At 47.5% G+C, this 22,631-nt stretch overlaps 1 protein-coding gene across 7 annotated transcripts in view; it reads left to right on the forward strand.

Moving 5' to 3' along the window:
* FOXN3 (forkhead box N3) overlaps positions 1–22,631 on the forward strand; it is a 200,236-nt gene that overhangs the window by 34,431 nt on the left and 143,174 nt on the right. The window contains exon 1 of one of the 7 annotated variants that reach the window (XM_040560102.1): positions 17,706–18,177. The exons of the other annotated variants lie outside the window; for them this stretch is intronic. The gene's annotated coding sequence lies outside the window, so the exon portion shown is untranslated. Of the gene's footprint in view, positions 1–17,705; positions 18,178–22,631 lie in introns of those variants that run through there. 7 annotated transcript variants of the gene reach the window in all.

The raw sequence follows: 22,631 nt of genomic DNA on the forward strand, positions 1-22,631 counted from the left end.
CAGAGATAACAATGCCTGAGTAAATATCCTGTTTGATGCTTAGTTAAGGATTTCATCCTGCTCGCCTGTAGGCAGATACCAGAGAGAGTTTATAATTTGCTGCCCAAGGATTCGATCCTTTCTTTCACTTTGTTTTGCATTCCAACTTGTGGTATATAGCTGCATAGAAATGACCACAAGGAAATAAAGCACGCAGTCACACAGTATTTGCACAGAATAAAGTCAGCAGATAATAAGGTGTTAGAAACCATGGACCTAGGAAGGTCCAGTGACTTGCCTAATACAGATGTTTTGTTGGACATTAAAAAGCGGAACTTGCTGAGTGGTCACTGCTCTCCCCAGCGGTCAGACAACCACGAGACCGCGTGAGGGTGCCCCCCTCCCCTGCTCTGCTACCTGGACACAGTTATTTTACAGAAACTTCCAAAAACTTCCTACCACCGCTGTCATCTCCGTGACAAGTGTTAGTACCAGCCGGGCTCAGCTGGGAGCACCAGGCTCCTGAGGCCAGGCTGGTTTTTGAGTACCCTGCTGGTTAAACAGGAGCCCAGTTTGGCTGCGAGATGGACACGGCCACAGAGCACAAGTGAGGGTCCATGGTGGTGGCAGCTGGGGGACACCAAAGAGGGACGCAGGCTGTGGGAGATGGGTTGCTCAGAAGGGAAGAAGGAATATTTTTTTCCAGCAGCTAAAACCCTTTTGTATTTTGGTTTCTGGTTAAGCTATTTATCCCAAACATTTGGGAGAAAAGCTGTCTCTCTATGAAATATTTAACACCCTTGCCTTCAGCTGTGGGCTGAGAAAGCTCCCAATCCATGTGTGAGTCACCAAGAGCTCCTCTGACAAAAATAGAGGAAGTCGATGCTTGCGATTGCTACAGGAAAAAAAAAAAAAACACAAAAACAACACACAAATGTTTGCTGATTTGGAAAAAGCCGAGAATGGTTCTTGTTTCTTGTACATCCATCATTCTGTCATATACACGGACCAGGACTCGTAGAGTCCCAGTTTTTAAGTGAAGACGATCTCAATATGCTGGGTAGCATCATGTCCTGTGTAATGTTGTCTACCCAGTCACTGGGCTTTTATTAAACGCTGTTCGGGTTCGTATCCTGCCATGATGAAGACTGCGAGATGCAGATCACTTAGTAGCTTGGTCCTTTGGTAAATTGTTAGGAGTTTCATCAGCTTAGTTCTCACTTCCAGCCATCAGTTCACGCACATCCCTGCGCAGCCGCGAGACCCGAGCTTTGCGGTGCCCCCTTCTCTCATGATGACAGCCGGGGACTGGTCTGCAGAGGGCAGGAGGGTGGTCCTGTCCTTCCTGGCATCGGAGCTGGTTCCTGGAGTGGCTGCAGTAGTGTGAGGCTAAGACCCCACCGTGGACAAGCAAGAGCCTGGCCATCTGCCTGGATGTCAGGTTGATTCTTTAATCACAAAGCCTGCCACAGAGCTGGGGCTTTGGTTACTGAGCTCCTCTGGTTAATTTGATGAAAGTCGAAGCTCTGTGACTTCCAGTACGTTTTATATCCTTCTTGATTGACTCCTTTAAGCAAATAGTGCTTGTTGGATCCTTCAACTGCCGATCGTTTCATGTGTCCGTTTGACTGTAAAGGAGCCTGAGGTGCTGAGTGGGGTAGAAAGAGAGCACATGATAACAAATCCTGTAACAGGAAAGATTTGGGATAGAGCAGATCACGTTACGGCTGAGGTGTGAGCTGTTCCAGCAGTGCTGTTGGTGAGTGCTGTTATGCACTGTGCTTACGTGTGCCATGTATTCATGGTTGCAACTGAACTTGCTGCTTGTTCCTATTTGAGGGACAGGAACAAAATGAGTAAAATTAAGATGAAAAGGTTTTTTGGCATCTTTCTCCCTTTGGCCAAATTATTTTTTCAACATGCAGGTGAAGTTATCAGCTGCGGAGAGAGATGGCAATCTCTGTCCTGTAGCTAACCACAGAGACACCTCCAGCAGGGGTTGTACACGTCCTTCCACTGCGGACCACTTAAATTTTTTTTACTGGCAACGTGGATTTCTTGTATAGGGAACGCAAACCTACTGACGAGAGGTCTACTCCTCCTCATTACCACTTGCAGATGTCATTCACTGAAGATACCTGTTTTCACTGGCTGAAAACCAATGACAGAGGCAGTTTTTGTGCTCTTCGAGGTCACTTCTCTAGGGAAGACATAGACGTAGAACACTTTTTCTGGCCTATGTGCTCTGAGTACCTTTAAACAACTTCTTGTGGCTTATGGACTTGATTCTGATTTCAAAGTAGTGTTTATATATTGGCTTGCGATAAGGTTATTTCCAATTTAAGGCCATGAAAGTAAGATGTTCGTTTTTGTTTCATTTGTTGAGATGAGAAATATGAACCTTGTCCCCTGCTCCACGGCATGGTGCTTATTTGAAGACGCAGGGGTAGCTCCAGTAATCTGTTAGTAACAAGTCACTAGCTGAGCTGCACCGACTGACCAGTATGTCCTGGCGATCGCCCTTGGACCGTTTGCTCCTTTGCATTGTGCGGGTGGGACCTGGAGGTGTACCTGCGCTACGTGCCTGCCCTTGGGTAGCCGAGGTTAGTGGATGTGACTCTCTGTAGGTGGCTCGCCTGGTGCCCCCCTTTCTGGGAGGAGTGAATGAGATTGCCGAAAGTCAGTGAGGTTTTGAACATAAAAGCGTTACAGACTGAAAGCTGTCAGACACCACCTCGATGGGCAGTCTGCAGATACTTAGAGACGAGGCGGGATGGTCAGGAGAGCATTTGTACCAGCATTACGGAAAACGTAAGACCCTTTTTAAACCTGTAGCTGGATAAACACATGTGTAAGGACTCCTCATCGGGAGGAGCTGGTGTGACCATTCACCTGCGCCTGAGCTGGCTGATAAAGCTGACAACCTCATTCCCTGCCCATTGCTCGAGTTGCCTAATGCCGCAATTGCCGGCCTCTTGGATGAAAGGCAAGTTCATGTATCAGATTGTTGAGCATTAGGGATAAGGGATTAGATTTGCAGTGTAATCTTCCAGTAACATTCCTCTTGATCCAGAGACCACGCTTTATAAAAAGGGCTCTTTTCTCCCTGACATCGTGGTGGCCGGCTAAGGGACGCTATCTTCCACCTTCATTTGGAGATAGTAAGGCTGCCGCTGACCTGATGCTCGTGAAGGTCACAGCTGCACCGGGCAAAATTAGTTCTGTGCAGGACAGTTAAGTAGATTGGATTTGCTCAGTTGTAGCTGATTTGCTTTCATCTAGGCTCCTCTTGCAAAGCCATTTAAAGTCCATTCCCCTCTGCCCCCCACCGCCCTTCTGTGGGAAAGGACTGAAAGGGAGATATTTCTGCCTGGGCTCCGATCCTGCTCTGTGCCCCGTTCTCACATCTCTCCCAGCAAAGAGCCTGGGCAGGGGCTGGGGCAGGCTTAGTAGCTGCTCTGCAGCCTCAGGCTGGATTTTGTCCTACCGCAAATGTCGTAGCTCCAGCAGGGAAGGTCCCCATCAGCTGTTCCCACCTGCCGGTTGGCCCTCGCTTTGAGTCCAGGGCCCGGGGACCCTTTTGCAGGCTCCCTGGGTGTTGCTGCAGACATGGCTGAGCTCCTTCTTGGTCCAGCTCCTTCCTGCTGTGGCTGGATGCCCCTGCAGGTTTGGGAGACCTGATGGAGACAGTTAATCCTGATGGAGACAGTTAATTTGGGTCAGAAGGCAGCACAGCCTTTGACTTCTAATCAGGAGAAAGCTTCTGCTGATGACCGTGGCAGCCTCCCGTGAGTAAGAGGTTTGATGAGGTGAGTCTGGCCGCTGGAAGATGTGCCGGGTACCTGTCTGTATTGGCAAGGCACGAGATGTGGCCCTGGCTGCGGAGCACGTTCCCTGTGCATGTGACAAGACACGAGAGGGAGAGTGCCTTCCTCCCAGACACGTTTGCCTGAAGTGCCTTTGCCTGTGAGGGTAACTGCGGTGGGGCACGTGCCCGCTGGGGCACATGTCCCATGACGGAAAGCAGCCACTGATGGGAAAAGCCTCCTGTTTTCCAGGCGTCCTCCTTGTCCGCTCCCCTTTGTTGTGGTGAAACCTGAAGTCTGCAGCAATGACCGCCCGGTGAATTCGGGAAGCGGTGCTGGAGTTTGTGGCAGGGAGCTGACGGAGGGGTGCTGTGTGACGCTGGTAACGGGCGCTGCGGTTCCAGTTCAGCTCCGCAGCACCCGCGGGGAGAATTCACAGGGAGGTTTGCTGTGGGGTGGGGGATACCTCCTGCTTTGCAAAGGCACCTTCAGCCTTCGCCAAAAATCCTCTCCATTTGGGCCTATATGGAAAAAGGGGTTATGGCTATAACTGAAGGGAGAGGGAGCTACTGTTCAGTGCTCCCTGCACCCCAAACCCGCCGCCGATGCAGAGCTGGCAGACTGTGCAGGCAGGGGCACCTGCTGCAACCCCCGCTGTAGGCTCTTAGGCTCTTTGTGCTGGGACGAGGGCAGAGGCTCGTGTGGCTGCAGTTTGCGGGCAGCCCAGCAAGGTGTAGGTGAGCTCAGCGGCTGCCCAGGGTGGGCAGAGAGGTCCCTGCAGGGCCAGCCCCACGTCTTGGGGCTGTTTCACTGCTGGGGAGGAAGCACTGGGCTGCCGCAGGCCTCGAGTGGGTCACCCGACAATGCTGGGGACAGGAGCATGCCACGGTGAGGCAGAGGGATGCCGTGGCACCGCTGCTGTCCCTCCAGGGGATGTGATTGTGGACACCAGCACCCGCAGGAGGTGGGCAGCCTGCAGGGGAGCACAGGGCTTGGGCGCAGGACACATGCTGTGCCAGGCAGGTTCCCTCAGCGTGGTCAAATGTGCTAAAATGTGAAGGAGCAAAGAGGGAGGAAGAAACTTTCTGGTAATATCTTAAGGATGTGTTCAGCCACCCGTAGGGCTGGGCTTTTTATTACACAGAGGCTGCAAATAGGTGTTTTAACACACAGTCTTACAGGCTCCTGGATCGTAGCGCGCTACAGACCGTGCAGTAACTAGCGCTTTGATGTCTTAGTGTAGGAACGGTTGCAAAAGAGAAGCACCGGGTCAGCTGCTTATACATGCAGCCAAATTGAGATTTCAGATTCCATTTTCTTTCCTAAAAGCTTTTGTAACTATCGTTTTCCCAAGCTGCACTGAAAACATGTGGTGACCCTGGTTTGTCTTTGACTTTTTCTATTACTTTTTATTGGCATCTACCTTTATGTTATGACGGTACATTCTATACTGAATTACAGGCATAAATATTGCTTCAGGGTTTGGGCTTTGTAGACGATACACATTTGGGAAAGGCACTGGTGACTGAAGAAGGGTCAGTGCTCAGCATGCGGATGTGTAGTGATTGGAAACATCAACATCCTTTGTGTCTGCATGTCAGCGTAGGTCTGAGGTGTGAGGATTTTGGCTTTCTCATTCAGACAATGTATTAGGGATATGAAGTATTTGACAGTTCTTTTATATTTACTATTTTAATGTCAAAAATGTGTCACATCTGGTATTAATTGGTGGAAAATTATGCCTCTAATTTACCAATTTGATTGTCTGGGAAAATGGGAGAGAGCGTAACAAAATAAACGAGTGCCTATTAATCTTTTAAATGTGTCTGTTTACCAGCAGCTAAGGCAGCTTGGTGCGTGGTGCGTCGTAAGCAGCTCCCCAGCAGTGCTGTCACTTGCGGAGAGGACCGTAGCTGGTGCACTGGGAACTCGCTGAGGGGAGGATGGGACCCTCAGGAAACCTCCCAGGACCATCACCAAGGGCGATGTCCTCCAGGATGCCCTCTCCTATGGTGGGTGGAGGGTGCTGTTCGGTAATAACCCTGCGGGGTGACAGCACCACGTCCCCCTTCCCGCTGTCCTGGGTGTGGGGATGGACGAGCAGCTGCCAGTGACATTGCTTTTGCCACCGCTTCACTGACACCTGACACAAATAGGTGCATTTTTCCACTGTAATTGATGTAATCATTATTAATTAACAAAAATTATTTCCAGTGGCGTGGGTAAGAGATGGGTGGTTGCCATCAGTGTAAGCAGAACCAGTGCATCACCTGTGAGGCAAGGGTCGTGTCTTCTGTCTCATGGCTGTGCTCACTTGGGTGCCTTCCAGCAAGCTCAGAAATCCCGTCTGTCCCGAGGAAGGCTGTATCATAATGGTGTTTCTGCTGGCAGTTTTTCTTCCAGCCCGTGTGAGCTTACAGCACGTGTTGTTTTGGCACTGGTTTTGAAGTAAAATGGACCAGCGTTCTCTTAAGCCCTGATTTTTTCACACTTGTTGAAGGAGGAACAGAGGTAAAAGAAGCTAGGTTGTTCTTTCTGATTTTGCAAACGCAGAAGTTGGTATCGCAGGTAACTTGTGGATCAAATCCAAACTGCAGATACGCTTCAGCAAGAAGCTGTCACTGAGGCTGAAAACCCGAGTTTAATGAGAAGGGTGGCTGCCGTGTTTGGGACCAACTGGCAGGCACAGCAAAGGAGGCCAGGTGCGGCACACGGCTCTTTGGGTATGGTGTGTGCACGGTGACAAGGCAGTAGCTTTTCTATCAAAAGACACCAGTGTATTTCTGACAATATGTTTTTGGAGAGTCAAATACAAGATGCTTATTTTACTAGCAGAAAGCCCTTGAAACATGCCAACGCTGGAATAAGCACGTTCTGAAAAGTGACATATTCTGTATGATTATTCCGGTATGCACCATCTGTCAGTGGCGTATCCAAATATTTATGTATTTGGATTCTTGTAACTGTTACGAGGATACTGAAGTTCATAAATCATTTCAAATTCAGCAATCATTTCGTTACCTCTCTGTGTTTTAATAGTGACGTCTTGCGTGTCCCCGCTAAGACTCTGACACGGGGAACGGAGTCACGGCGTGATTATGCAAGGGACACGCTTCACACAAAAAGTCTGCGGCCAGGAGGTGCCCAAGGCCGTGTCCCCTCCAGGGGCTGCACTGACTCCAGCTACTTCTTCCCGTTCAGTTTCAGCCCATGCCGTGCTCTCACTCAGCTCCACCCGGCCTTGTGGAGTGACTACACTTAGATTGGCAAAGGCTATAATATGACTAATTATGTTTAATGCAGATAATGTCGTATAATCAAAATAAAGAGTGGATTGCAAACAGATCCTTAAAGGGCACCAGGCACAGAAGTGACGCTGTTTTTATTACCACTGGCACCACTGAAGTGGTAGCAGCTGCTCAGCTCCGGCTGGTGCAGCCCCTTCCCAGGGATACGTGGAGTTTTCCAGAAGAAGGGCTAAGTGCATCGGAAGCACATTACTGCTGATAATAGTAATTAGCTCAGATGATCAGTAGAGCTCAAAATGTTTTGTAAAATATTATTATCCCAGTGTTGCAAGTCTGCAAACCATGGCATGAAGGAACAACCGGAGGAGCTGCTGCCGGACTCAGGGATGGCTCCGGCTCCGGGTGTGGGGCTGCTGCCCCTTTCCTTACAGCACCTTGAGCTCTCCAGCTGACCCCAGAAGTAGTAGGGGAGTCCCCTCCCTCCCTCTGCCTTCCTTCTCACGAGCATTAGACACTTCCAGAAGGTGGAGGAATGCATTGATGTGAAAGCAGATGTGGGTGGGACGCTCTTGAAAAGCCATTGTTAAGCCAAAAAAGAAAACCGCAAGCCATAAAGGTTGACGGAGATCCCCTGCAAGGGGCTCTTATTTTGCTGCATACATTTGTTTTCTCTTGCTTACTAAAGGGATAAAGTGCAATCTAGGTTTCAGAGAGAGATGGCTGATTAATCTGTCTGCCAGGTACATATGGAAATAAATTAGCAAATGGTGCATCTGGGATTAAACTACCGCAGAGATGATAAATTATGGCCATCTTCTATGGCTGCGTTACTGAAGCTTCACCAGGCTGCTAGCAGTCGGTTACTTGCTATTCACGTGGTATCGCTGTGGCTATGGGGTGGAAAGTCTCTGCAGTTGAAGCAATTTTCAATGACATACTGGTTTTGGAAGAGGTCTGGCCAGGCCTATGAGGTTATGCAGTACCCTTAAATTAAGCATAAACGAAGAGATTTGATTTGGGCCATCTTCTGTGAATGAAGTGCTGGGGGGCTGGGTATGCTCAGGAGTGGGAAAGGCAGGGGCCTGCAGGAGCGTTTCCCTTTACCTGCCATCACCACCCACCCCTCACACCAAGCTGCGCTGGCACGGAGCTGGGGGAGCCTGCAAGAGAGCATCCTTGAGTGCTGGGGCAGTTCTGGGCACCACAGTACCAACAGGACGTGAAACTGTTGGAGAGTGTCCAGAGAAGGGCTACAAAGATGGTGAAGGGCCTAGAGGGGAAGACGTGTGAGGAGCGGCTGAGGTCACTGGGCCTGTTCAGCCTGGAGAAGAGGAGGCTGAGGGGGGACCTCATCGCGGTCTGCAGCTTCCTCACGAGGGGGAGTGGAGGGGCAGGCGTCGATCTATCCTCTTTAGTGACCAGTGATAGGACTCGCGGGAATGGTGCCAAGCTGTGACAGGGGAAGTTTAGGCTGGGTATCAGGAAGAGGTTCTTCACTGAGAGGGTGGTCGCACACTGGAACAGGCTCCCCTGTGAAGTAGTCAAGGCACCAAGCCTGTCGGGGTTTAAGAAGCATTTGGACTGTGCTCTTAGTCATATGGTCTGAATTTTTGGGTAGACCTGTGTGGAGCCAGGAGCTGGACTCGATAATCCTTGTGGGTCCCTTTCAACTCGGGATATTCTGTGGTTCTGTGATCCTCTGGCCTGCTCCTCTCCCCCACCCTCGGCCTGACCCAGCTGTCGCTGCCGGTTGCACAACTCCCGGTTATCTTCGAGACCAAGACCAAGGTGAAGCACCACGCTGCAGCTGGTGTTTGCATTGAACCTTACTCTGGCCTTCTCAGCTTTGTCCCTGCTTCTGCTGCGTTTAAACTGATTTATAAGTGACCAGCTGGCAGCTGAGGTGTACCAGAGATGCCTGCAATGGGACATCTCTTGTGGTGCTGGGAGCTGCCAGGCACTTGCTGTGCTCCATGTCCCATGGGTGACACCGGCGAGCCCGTCACACAGCACGGGCAGCCGTGGGCCATCGTACCTTCAGGCCTGGCCAGGTGCAGGAGCTTGGCTGGGGCGATAGTAACTGGGTAACCAGCCCCTGGTTTTATTCTCAGTGTCCCTTGTTGCGGTGTGTGAGCCAAGCACAATTAGGATGTACGCGTTCGTAATTGAATAATGCAAGAACAACATGTCTCGTTACAAGATGTATCGGTGGGTGCAGGTCTGTAAATCTGAGCTAGCGAGGACTAGCTCTGCTCAATTAATCTAAACACGGAAATATTTACTAGATATAGATTTATCTTCCAGTGACTATTTGCAAATTTTGGTTAACAACAACAGTTTGCTTGTGGTATAATCATGTCAAGCAGCGAGTGGGACTTAGTGTCGTTCCTGGCCTTTCCCAAGAGGTGTTTCGAGCAGAATGCAGAGTGAGTCAAGGGAAGCACCGGCTGATGCACGAACAGATTGTGGCACAGTCATCTATTCTGCTGCGCACTTCAAGGAAAACCCCTGCAAATTAGACGTGTGGTTTTTAAATGTACAGAGAAAGCTACAGAAATTACATTTGGAATGAAAAAAATAGATGGAAGCGTCTAATCCTGTCTCATAAACAGCTCACGAATAGCTCCTGCTAAAATACTCTGCTTTAAGCATGCATTTAATTTGTGCTCCGGGAACAAAATAAAGTTGCTATGATAAAACATTCTAATAATGATTTATGTAAATTTATTTGAACAAAGTAATGGTGTAGTTGCCTATAGCAAATTGTTTGGAATATGAAATGGTATTTATGAGCTGCTTCTCTCTATATGAATACAATAGACGGTAGGAGAGGCTACATAAAGGAAACATAATTGTACATTCAAAATGGAGTCTGATGCCATGTTTAGTAAGCAGGAAGGCCAGTTGAACAGATTGCTGTGTGTCTGATAAAGAGTCAAGCTGGAGATTATTCTACAGGCTATTTAGAGCATGCGTTTAATTTAAAATTTAGATATGTGCCACAGATGACCACAACAGTCATAGCAGGGCCATGTATGATAATTTTGATTGTTTGCTTACAACTCATATAGGGAAAAATTTGAAGTTGCTTTGCGAGCAGAAAACCAGGCTGCGTATCCTCAAAACATGGATGAAAAGAGAAAAACAATTGTAGTCCCCAGCTGCTACAGGCATATGGGGCCAAATATATCCCGTCTGTTGAAGGTTATGGAGTTATGCCAGGGATGACTTTGATCCCTTATGTCTAGCAAAGTGAAACCAATATGTCAATTTGAGACGTCCTGCTAGTTCTGATGTCCTACCAATAAAATGACACCCTGCACAAGGTCTGAGCTGGCTGATGCTGATGAACATCATTCAGAGCGACTTGAATTTCCCAAGTGGTCAGGTCACAAATGTGATCAACAGGGATATTTCAGAATTGTTCAGGTTCTTGCTATGTTCATGCATGCGAAAGCACTGAAGAAGAAATTGACTTTTGCATCAATGAGGACTTAAGCCTACCACTTGCTCTTATAAGTGTGCACATCAGCCCGAAGCAGAGAAGACTAAGGGCCATTTGAAGCATTTTAACAAGGTGCTGCAGGACGGGGAGCTGCTTCTGCATTCGGCATAATGCAAAGCATCTTTCACTGAAAAGCTCTTTCAAATCAGGACGGAGAATGGCGTGTAGAAATAATAGGGTTATTTGCTGTATTTGCCTTAGCATGCCAAAGTGTCTGTAGATACCTGGTGATGGGCTGAGCCACAAAGTTTGCATCCAGCCATTTACAAGTTTAAGAGACATTTGAATCCCTTGCTTTGAACAGGGCAGATTTCCTAGTCCCCAGCAACTACTCTCCTGGGGAAATCAGTCACTCCGAAAGTCAGTTCAGATGAGCACCCTGTGAAGATTGGTACGAGAACAGAAAAATCTGTGTGCAAAATCGTGCCCGTTGGGATCCTAGAGGGATTAAAGTAAAATACTGCTCTGTTGCCTGATCGGGGATGAGGCAGCATCTTTGCAGAGCTGAGTTCCTCCCAGTTTGCTGTGGACCAGAGCTGACCTCCCGGTGTAAGAGAGCTGCAGCTGCTGCTGGGGCGCTCGGTGGTGGCGACAGGATGGTTTGTGGGGACCAGAGCGGCGTTTTAAAGGCAGTGATGAAAAGTAACTCTCTGGGCTCATGCCCGTTCTCATGGGCCCTTCATGAAAGTTAAAATGAGGTTAGAAAAATCATATAAATGCCAATGTGATGTATCTGCAGGTGAGAGTCTGTCCAAGCTGATGTTTTTCTGATGACATTACATTAGGCTGTATGAAAGGCAGACCCTGGTAAACACCCTTCTGTAGTGTGGCTGGCAACATTTTACCCAAAATGATCCTGGGAGATGATGGTAGTGTTGAAAATTGAATGGCGGACATTCATAATCAAATCACTTTGCGCTCATTCGTTGTGTACTGCCTTAAAAAGAGGATTTCAAACTGTTGTGGACAGAGCTGCTCTGTGGTCCCAGCTTGCTTAAATGGGCCCCGTTACCTTAAAGCAAGGAGGTGGAAGGGGACAGCAGACCTGCTCCGCAAGCTGCAGCTGGAAGATGGTCTGTTTTGCTCTATTTGTTCCTTTGTGACCACTCTCTTTTTGCCTGGGGCTTTCTGATCTGCACACTGCGTTACTTGTGGACTGCCAGGCCAAATCTCTGAAGGCATCAGAGGAAGTACAGCAGGCTTGTGTTCAAGTGTTGATTCCTGTGGTTCTGCCTTTCAGATCAGTTGGAATTAACTGCATGAACAAGAGGCCCTGGAAATTGGGTTGAAGCCACATGCACTGTTCCCTTTGCTCCCTAGTGTCTTTGGGAAGCCCTCCCTTTGCCATGGCAGACCAAAACCAGGGAGATCACCGTGTTGTTTACTGAGGTTGCACATCTTCCTTCAGAAACGTCCAGGACTCAGTTGTGTTAGTAGCTCACCTATTTAATGTGCAGGGTATGGCTGACGTTGTCTGTGAGGTGTCGTGAACTGAACTGGGACACATGTGCCACCTGAGGGTGCTGCAGCTGCTGGCAGGGTTTCAGCAGAAGCTCTTGGTCTGTCAGCAGTGACCATAGCTTGGCTGTCTTTAGCCAAGATAAAAGCTTTGTTTGCTTAACGGGATCGAATTTTCCTCAAAGAAATAATTGAAACAATAGGAGAATCGCCCAAACCTGTGCTAAGCATTAGCAGATGAGCCGTTTTGAAATCGATCCATTTGGAAAGGAAATAATGTGCAGATTGGTCAAGGTAATGATGGCATTGGATGATAAAGTAGAAGCAAGGATGGAGAAAGCTTGCGAGGGATATAGTGTCACCTAAAAGCTTTACAGAAGTGCTTTTATTACCCTGAATCAGCTCGGCTTTGCACTGACACTTAGCTGTTTGCAAAAGAATTATACTTGCTTTTGAGATAAATACATTTGGCAGTGAACTCTTAACCCCTCTTTCGCAGGCCTCCTCTGAGTAGTGGCAGGGGAGAAGTAGATGCCTTCGGTTGTTCTGAATGCAGCATTAGACGAAGTGGGGAGCAAAACTCTGGTACATAATTTTCTAGTGAGCAGAACGCTTCAGGAAAATTACAGTCATTATTGAATGTAATGAAACCTGACAAATTAGAGTTTCATAGGCCCTCCTTGAGATTAGCGTGATGCATTAAGCATGCTCCCTGGCTGCTCAGTGGCATTGTTCTGTTTCACCATGAGAACTTCAGAAATCCTGAGGTAGCTCTGGCCAACAGCTGATTGAAAGCACCCAATCAAGAGCTCTTTAAAGGAAGAGGAGAAATTATCCTGATTAACATTATTTCCAAGAAGGTGCTCTCCGAGTAGGCTGCAAATTGCGTTAGGAGCGTTGGCGTATTACGGGGACGACCAGGTTTGACACTGAAGTGGCCACAAAGGAATGAGAGGAGTGGGGTGATGAAGGGAAGAAGGCTTTGTTGATCGTGGTGGGAAAATCGAATTACTCTCAGCTGCGTAGCTGCTCAGAGCACGTGAGGTAAAGTGAATGATCCTCAGTTTAAAAGGAGAGCAAGCAAATACGAAGAGCAGAAAAAGGCCTTCCCCAAATCCTTCTGTCCTCATGATTTACATCTTCACAGCGTTTTACAGGGAGCCGTGTAGCACGCTGGCCATGAACACCTCATCCGTTATGGTAAGGCATTCCAGCGATGCTAACGGAATCAATACAGCAGCATTCTGTAAAATGATTGCTTCTCCCCTGACTGATTGTGCATTAAGAGCAACCTTTCAATGATGGCCATTAGCACCTGAGACCTGGTCACTGGAGCTGACTGAGCTGACGTGAGATCAATGGCGAGGGGTCCGTGTAATTGTCAGAGTTGGTGTAATCCTGCTGGGTTTCATCACGGAGCCTACGAGGAGGGAGTGTGCGACTGCCAGAGAGGGACAGCGGGTACTGCAGCCCCGATGCTGTGGAAGAGGTATGACGTGGTCGTACTGTAGTGCCTGATCCTCTGGGCACGTAGAGCACCTCACGCAGTGCCTGGCTTTGTTATAGCCATGTTCAAGCGAGCGTGCTGTGGCTGTAGGTGAGCACGGTTGCATTCCAGCAACAGGTGAGCCCTTCTGTCAGTAAAATGTCTGAGTGTCCACGTCCCACATCTAAAAGCAGTAAGTAGCATACGTGCACAGGAGGGATGCGACTGTAATTTAGTTTGGCTTGCTCTCTCTCTTGGGCTCCCCATTGCCCATCCCACGTCCCACTTTGGGAGGTGCTGCACAGTGCTGGGCACTGCCTTCAGTGCAACTGAAATGCAAGAAAAATTAAAACCTGGAGTAATGGCAGGCATTAATAGCTATTTCTGTAGTTCTGAGTAAAGATTTGAATGAAATTTTAAATTTCAAATTACAAGAGACACATGACTACAGTTTAATTCTGGGAGCTGGCTGGTCTGGTAGTGTCATCTCATTTCACGACAGACATCCTCAGTGACTAAAGCTGATCCAGAAGATTGATTTGTTGTATTTTTCTGAGATCACTTGTTAAAAATTGCTCAGTTAGTGGTGCTTTGGGTGGTGTTTCAGCCAGAGAAATGGACACTGGTGTAGTGGCAGGGTGCCTTGATGGCAGACAGAGATCTGAAGCAAGAAGCATTACAAGGTCAGAAAAGAAAACAAGCACTTGAAATACCAGTAAGATCGCCATGATCTTGCCTCTGCCTGGAAGTAGGGGTCTGTCAGCATGGCTGCTGTGGTACAGAGCAGAACACAATGAACATGACCGCAATCCCAGAGAAGCTTGTTTTCCCCAACCTACTCCGTGTTAGGTGTTTGCAGCGTCCGTTCCTGTAATATCTGAGCTGTATTTGCCATTGTTGTTCGGGAATGGCAGCTCAAGTCTCCTATGAAGACCACATCTGTAAGAAAGACCTCTGCTATGATGTAGCTTATACAGAAAAATATTTACGGTAGCTTCTTATAGCTGTCCGCTTTCAAAAGATAAAGCACTTCAGTGCTCACTGAATGTCTGCTGCCTTCTCATCTCCCTGACATTCATTATAAACTGAGAAGCCAAGGGTTTTTTTAAAAGCTATTTAGATGTTTTCTGCTGTAACTTTCTCTAATAGATATATTCCTATTGATTGCAATGAGACATACAGAGTAGAACAGAACAGATCAATTGAAAAGTAAAGTTAAGACAGCAAGTACACTTCTTTTCCACTTACCTTAATGGAAGCAGTTATGGCTGAATCTTTCCCAGGTGTAATGCTGCTGAAGTCAATGGAGTTGTACCAGCGATGAATTTGGCTCCTAGTGTTTTGTTTTGACCTTTTCAGAAGGTTGCTCTGCAGGAGCGAAACTATTAAACACAGCCAGTGATATCTTAAGTCGAAACACAGAAAAGGCAAAGCCGGAGTGAATATCACCTTTTTCATTAAGGAAGAGGCCTGACTTTTATAGAGTGAGGGCAAAAGAATTGATTCCAGATAAGAGCTAAACTTAGTTTCAGGTTTCCCTGGTGAATAACAATCCCGAATTGGCGTGAGGCTCGGACATCACTGCGCTGGCACGTGGCTGTCGGTAAGGGGTTTACACGGTCCTCCTGTCTGTCCGTGGGGCAGGGCAGTTTGCAGTTAGGTGTCAGCTCCTGCCGACAGGCTGTTCATCTGCTCACCGAAGATCCGTGCAAGCTGGCTTAGCACACATACAGGACAAGGGTCCTGAAACTGCCTGGCAGTGCTCGGTGTGGTGATCTTTATTAGCAGATATTTTTGGATTTCGGTAGACAACACAGTCTTTACACACTGCAGTTGTCTCAAGAAGGCAGAGAACAGAGCTTTGGAATATTACCAGCCCCAAGCCATTCTGCTCTACCCACTTGGATGCACTAACCCAGACTAAGAGATTGCAGTATATCCGATGGACATAACAGGCAGCTGTGCAATGGGAGTTGGCCCTCAGCATTGGCACGGCCCTCCTGCTGAAGTGGTCATCATTTTCCACTGAAATTTCAAGTGATCTGTGAACTCAGCGACTGTGAGCCACACGTACTGGGGAAAAGGGCTTTGGTAACCAGGAGGGGGATAGCCAGGAAAGCTCCGTTTCCTTTCCAGAGAGCTGCATTTGGGAGGATGGCGAAAGCCCGGAGAGGTGCATCACATTGCAGCAGCAGCTCTAGCCCTCTGCCCTCCTCTGCCGGTGCCTCCTGGCCAGACTGCAGCTGCAGAAGGGCTGTCGGCATTGCCAGCCCCCCATAGCCAAGTGAAGGAGCACAAGTCCTGCAGCCGTAGGTTAATGGAGAGAAACCATTAATAGCAAGAGGTGTGCTGGAGTGGTGGCCTTATTGAAAAGAAATGCTGAGATTATTATTAGCTTAGCGGCATGACTCAGATCTCTCCTGTGGTACGAACTAACTTGTGTTCTCTTCTAATGAAGGTCTTTTTTTTGCTGGATAACTGAAGTTGGGAGCAGCAGAAGCAAGTGCCTGGTGCTGTCGCAGCCGGAGTGCTGGAGGGGCAGTGGCAGACATGCGACACCCTGTTTGTGCTCCTGTCCCTCCTCCCATGACTTCTCTTTCTCTCTTTTTTCTTTTATGGACCCCTTTCCTTCTTCTGTGTTCCCCAGCAACTCCTCCGAGCCATGGTAAGGAATTGCTGGCTCTGTCAGGACCTCAGGAGGCTGTCGGTCTGCTCCTGCACGGTGCTGCAGGGCTTTTGGGGGACAGTGTCTGATCCCACGCCGCCTGGCTCGGATGGACCAGGGCCTCTGTTCCTCTTAGGTACTTGTGTGGTAGGCACACCGATGTGCAGCAACACCTGGTTTTGCTGCTGTAAGAGGGAGGAGAAGGATTTCTAAGAGTTCATGGAGTCACTCACACCTACCTAACGTCCTTTTCAGGTAGCTGAGATGAGAGGATATTAGTCAATTACAACCTCCATTTCCTAATTTGACGAAGCATTTATGAAGCCACCGAGCAGTCTCCCACAGCAAAGGCTCTACTGCTTTTGTAGAATGTACTGCGCTGTGTTTACTAGTTTCTTCTGAAGTGTTATCATAAATAATTAAAGCTAATCTGTGCTTGTTAAATACATGAACAATGCCTATGTTCAGAGGCATTATCCGTGCTTCAATGGCGCTCGTTTGTTTAGAGCCCCATCCCGTAAGGAGGCAGCAGCCCTCAGCCTGAACCAAGGGCTGTGGGAGCTGCAGGACGTCAGGTGAAGGGCTGGGCCCTTGCTCATTTGCCCAGATCAGGAGTTTACAGTTGCTCTTCCAAATTTTTATAACCTGTTTTTAGCATTGTGGTGAACATTGTCTGTTGTGGTGCAATGAGATTCCTGTCCGCTTACAAGATGTGCAGAAGTCATTTCATGGGGTGACACCGCTACGGGGGGAGCTCCTCACACCCAGGCTGCCGTTTTGCACGTGCAGGACAACCAGGTGAAGGCCAGCAACTCCCGTGTTTACAGCCACAAAGGTTTTTTTTTGGTGCAGAACACATTTTTTTCCCATTTATCTCACTGCCCGTGCGTGCCCCCACTTGTTCCTTGTGGCATTTCCTGCAGTATGCCAGTGCATGTGGGCCTCTGGTTGTTTGAATTCCTCCGACAAGGTTTTAATGTGCTGTTAGTCCTTTTGTGCTTACATGACACACGCATGTCAATGCACGCACTGCATATGACTTAATCAGGCCCAAGGAAATGACTGCTGCACGGATGTAGGCACACAGTCACCGTGCTGCAGCATCCCTTTCGTAAAGCGATCCAACTTCATCTCTGAGCTGGTTTTAAAACTAATTGCTGCATGGAGTCTCACAGCCATCCTGATTAGTGATTTAAAACTTCTGGACTCGGTAACTCTATCTTCATTAGGAAGATCTGTTTTTATAATAATTGTCTCTAAAGAGGAGCTGGGGGATTATTAAGAGATGGCATTCATTATCAGTAAAAATACCACGAAGAAATTTCCTAGACAAATGTTGATGTCCTGCATGATGTTAATTTTTTCCACAAGGAAACAGAATTTTATTTAAAAAGCATAACTATCTTAATAATTATCTTGAAAGCTAAATTGGATTTTAATCCTTAGAAAGGTCTGCGATTTCTAGGTGGCTGGCACCTGCAGAGCTTAGCAGCTGGGAAAGTCTAAGGCTGGTTGTTTTGGGGGAGAGAACCAGAAAGAAAAGTCAGAAAAAAAGTATGAGGAGGAAGAGGAAGCTTTGAGAAGAGGAGGCAAGGCAAGGTTTTGGTAGGATGTGACATCTAGGAAGCAGGCTAAGTTGGAGGGAAGTGAAATCAGGCGGCAGAAACCAGCTTGGGAGCTCGAGGGGTCAATGCTGGGAGATGGAGAACAAAGGTTTCTTTTGTATTTTGCTTTTATTTTTTATTTTTTAAGTGGGTGGGTTACAAGAGGGCTTGGTAGCTAGAAGGTTTGCCAGAAGGTTGTGTGATGGCTCAATAGATGGCTTGCTGGTGGCAGAAGAGAGGCTGGTAGATGTCTCGGCGTAGGAAGAGATGGGCAGTGCAAAAGGGTGAGCAAAAGGAATGGATGGCTGCTGAATTTCTACAGAAACTCGATTTAGTGCAGATCAAAAGCAAGAACAATACACTGGTACACGGAAGCTGTAAGATCAGAGTCGGATGTCCATCTCTACAGTCAGCAAAGGACTACAGGTATCCATAGATACTTCTTACAGCACCTGAAATGCTTTTACCGACAGACTTCTGTCTTTGTAGAGGATGTGGTTGTAGAGCGAGAGAGAATGAATAGATTCCCTTTTTTTTTTTTCTTTCCCTGTAGCTCAACTTTGCCTTTGTGATGTTTATTTTGGTTATTGTGGCTTGTGAGGCTTTTTTAATTAGTGTTTATTTCTTAGGCAGAGTGCTTGTGAGTGGTGCAGAATGTCATGTCCGAAGCTGGAGAAAATAATATTTTAGTGAAAGGGAATGAGAAAGGGAATTTTCTCTGGGGAGATAAGTTTCTGAATGGTTGTTTGTGTCTGCATCTAGAAGAAAGGAAATGAATATTTCTTATGGAAGCTGTGAGGTGGTCATGAGGACAAGGAAGCCATTATTAATTAATCATCAATTATTATTTTAATATTTATGTAGCACTGTGTGGCTGGTGCCCCACAGGGAGCGAGGATCATCTCTCTGCTTGAGGAGCCTACATTCTAAATTTAACCGTGGCAAAGACTGCTCGTGGCAGATGATGTGTTTTCATCATTCTCTGCTCTGCCTCAGCTTTTCAGTTGAATCCCAATTTAATTCCCCGTCCCGTAATTCTTCTTTTGCCCGCTGACGGAGGGGAGCCCGCACTGCGCAGGAGTGGTGAGATCAGAGTCTACGAGAGCACAATCAATGCAGTAAACAGAGAGGCAGGATTAGAGGTCTGATCTCAGAGCTGTATCTTGCAATCCTTACCCAGAACTGCAATAATGTAAATAAAACCTTTCCAAGAATAACGAGTGTAGGATTTGGTGCCAGTTCGGAAAGACCTTGCTGGGCCCTCAGGCTGGAATCCACATAAGGTCATTCTTTTTTTATTTTTTCTTCCAAAACCTTTAAATTGACACACTTAATGGCGAGACCTGGTGGTAGCAATACTGGGATGTTTGGTGTGGATGTTTGCCCTGGACTTACCTCTTGCTGAAGTCCTGTTCCTGTTTCTATGCTCTGATGCAATTGTTTCTGGATTTGCTGTGTCTATACCTGGTGCTACGCTCAGCTGGCAGCAATCAGCAGGGGAGTGAACTCCCATAGATGTATTCTGATAAAAGATATATATGTAATTCCTAGTAATTAGCTGGTATATCACAAGGGCTGTAGTGAATAGTTCTGCAGAGCGTCAAACCGAACTCTTTGATTCAGGGAATACACATATGTGACAGCCCACTTGAAGTGGAGTGCATTTGAAAGGGCAACAGAAAATATGTAATACCAAGAGAAACCAACATTTTTGTAAAGTACCAGTCATTGTCAAAGCACCGTGTAGTGGCTAGAACAGAAAATGGGAGTCAAACAGTCGAGGATCTATTTTTGGCTCCGGCATATCTGCACTGAAGTCAAGTTAATTGGGGCTGAATACAGAAATCTCTCCATATGTAGGATTTCTGATCCACTTTGAGAACTCTCTAACAGGGATATGCTACTTTGCTTTTCTAGAGAGTGCCGTGCCCCTGGCTGTTCTGTACCACCGCTGCAATGTGCTGGGCATTTCGGTGGCTTTCATTCCTCTGGAAGTGAAATGGTGCACGGCGAGGGCTGGGGGAGTGTGCTGGGGGAAAACAGACCTGTCCCTTCCCTCTGCTGCTAACGTGCTGCTGACGCTGGGCTCCCAAACAGCTCTGTGAGGGCGCTGAAAGAAGCTAAGCGGGGGAAAGATGCAATGGAGCAGGGGTAACCTTCAGTCAAGACCCTGGTGAGACGAATCCCCTGCTGTAGCTGCCCTCCCTGCTCACAGGCACGCAGTGTCGTCTTTGAGATGACGCTTCTGAAAGTACCTGGAGGCTTTGTCAATACTAACTTCACTGAAAGTCAATTAAAAGTCACTGAGGCCTGGGCTCTTAAATCTTTCCAGTGCTTTTCTTACAAGTTACCATCAGTACTTGAAATCTAATCTGTTGGCTGTGCCTCCATTGCACCATCCATCTAAGGATCTCTAATCAAAGCTGTAAATATCTATAAATCTGTAATACCTTATGAATTCTCTATATTGACTTGAGTTTCGGGATGTTTACTGGATGAGTATATTGATTTAGGTTAATAGGAAAAATAACCAAGTCAGTAATAAAAACTCAGGGTAAATCACTTTTCCATGAAAACGGTTGAGGGGGATGAGAGGCAGCACCAGGACAGACGGCTCCTGTACATGAAAGGTCAGCAAGCCAGCGTGAGCGGCTTATGTAGGAAGTCCTTGCCCATCGTGGCAGGGGAGAGTCCAACAGAAGTGCTTGGGGTGACCAGGGTCTCCTTGGGAGCTTGTGAACTGGCCGGCCATAGCCACGGTGCCTGTTTGTGTATCGGTTAAGTAACACCTTGGTTTTAAGGGGACTGCTTCCATCGCTGCGACAAGCCGCTGACAGAAGTCCAGCAGAGCCCTTGCAGTCTGTTGGGTAAGCAGGGTTTGTGCCCACAGTGCTGTTCCTCAGGGCTACCTGTCGCTGTGCGAGCAGCTGTAGGGCTGCCCCCCAGGCTGGATAACAGCACGGTGCCTCACACCCGAGGAAGGTGGGATCCGAACAACAGAGGTGTAGCGAACTGCAACGTGCTTCGCCGATCCTGTGCACATGCAGGAAAGTGTCTACAGGTTACCCCATCTCACGGCTGATACGGATCTACACCATTTTGCCTGAAGCCAATCTGGAGACTACAGCGCGAAGTATTAGTGATCTGCAGGAAAAGCCGGGCTGCCTGACACAGATGTAACATTAGGCTTAGCCACAACACTGGGAGCAACAGAATTTGCAATCAGTGTGTGTTTTTTTTTCATCAAACTTCTTGGGATATTAACTTACATTGTTCTAACTCAAGCTCTTCTCCATGTGGTTTATAAAGCAAAAGAGCTTTTTTTTTCCCTATTAATTTCCTGGAGCACAGTGTATTGCTTTCTTGTTTTAAATAAAGCTCCTGCTCTATTTTGGAATAACATAATGAGTGAAAAATGAATTTATCCATCCTGATGGCAGGACAGCAATTTGTTACACTGCCGGCTGGACAACCTGGATCAGAAACAAATTTGGGTTCCCAGACTCTGCGCCAGAAGAGCTGAGACATATTTTTGAGGTGATGTACTTGGACTTCAGGGGGAGATTGTTGACTGAACTGAGCTGCTTTCAGAAACATCCTGCCAGCTGATCCACAAAACACCGCTGGTTTTTGCCTCAAAATGGAGAGCTCTCCTGGCCCACACCGGCTGTGGCTGTTAGGAAGTGCTCCAGAGGAGCTGGACGTGCAGGTGAAGAATTTGGGACACTCTGAGTGGAAATGAAGGCATTTCTGGATGTATGTTTACCCTTATTTATCACTTATTATTGATGTATCGATCCAAATCCAAGTCATCATGTATAAGGTTGTTGAAGGGGGGTTGTCCTTTTCACGTGGAGCCAGAGCTGAAACATGAGTATAAGATGTCCCAAGGACATCCCTTCTTGCTTTCACCACCCTAGACTTGACCTGACTCATGCCACTCTGTGAAACCACGTCTCTGTCCCTTCCCCATAGCCCTCCCTACAGGCTCCATGACCCTTCCGTATCCCCCAGACCACCTGCAGACACCAGGTGTAAGCCAGGAGGCTGCGACCTGCACTGGAGCACCCCACTGAGGAACTCGGTAACTCTGAAGCTGCAGCTTTTTTAAAGGACTGCACCTGCATGGGGCCTGATCCGGTACAGCCTGAGCCTGGATGAGGCTCCCAGCTGCTGTTCTCTCCGTGGATAAAGATACTGTCAGCTGGAACGATCTGCTTCCACATTTTGTATGGACATATTAAGTGCTTGGAAAAGCTCCAAGTGCTTCAAGTGAGACTCTGAAGCAAGATGTGACTACAAGGGAAAGCATGTTGTTAGGGCTGTTTTGTAGAAACAGAGCACCCTTTTCTCACATCTGGGTAGACACAATATTGATAATTATGGCGGTATGTTTAGATGGTCATTGATGGGTATGTTTATATGTTGTGTTTTATTGTTTATGTATAACTTCAGTTACTTCGAAAAATGTAGGAGTAAGTGTATTAGTAGCAGTCTGAGCAGTAAGAAGCATCTATAAAATCAAGGGGAGTCTCCATAGACATGAGCCATGTGTTCTAGGTGCGCAATAATTCCCTACTGTTCACTTACTACAAGGAACTGGGCGCTCCAACTAAAACTCTCAGGTGGCAGGTTTAAAGCAGAGGAAGAACTTTTTCCACAGTCAATAATTAAAACATAGAACTCCTTGCTACAAGATTTTGTTGATGCTGAAGCTCACATGAACCTGTTTCAGACAAATTGATTAAAAAAAATAAAAATCTTTGGGTTTAGAGCATAACACAGCATCTGATAACATCTTTAGTTGAAGAAGCTCCTAAGCAACAGGTTCCTGGAAGTATGGGAGTACGCTGTAGCGTGTCGCTGTACGTTTGCCCCGC

This window comes from Cygnus olor, chromosome 5, assembly GCF_009769625.2.
Source record: "Cygnus olor isolate bCygOlo1 chromosome 5, bCygOlo1.pri.v2, whole genome shotgun sequence".
Classification (NCBI taxonomy): domain Eukaryota; kingdom Metazoa; phylum Chordata; class Aves; order Anseriformes; family Anatidae; genus Cygnus; species Cygnus olor.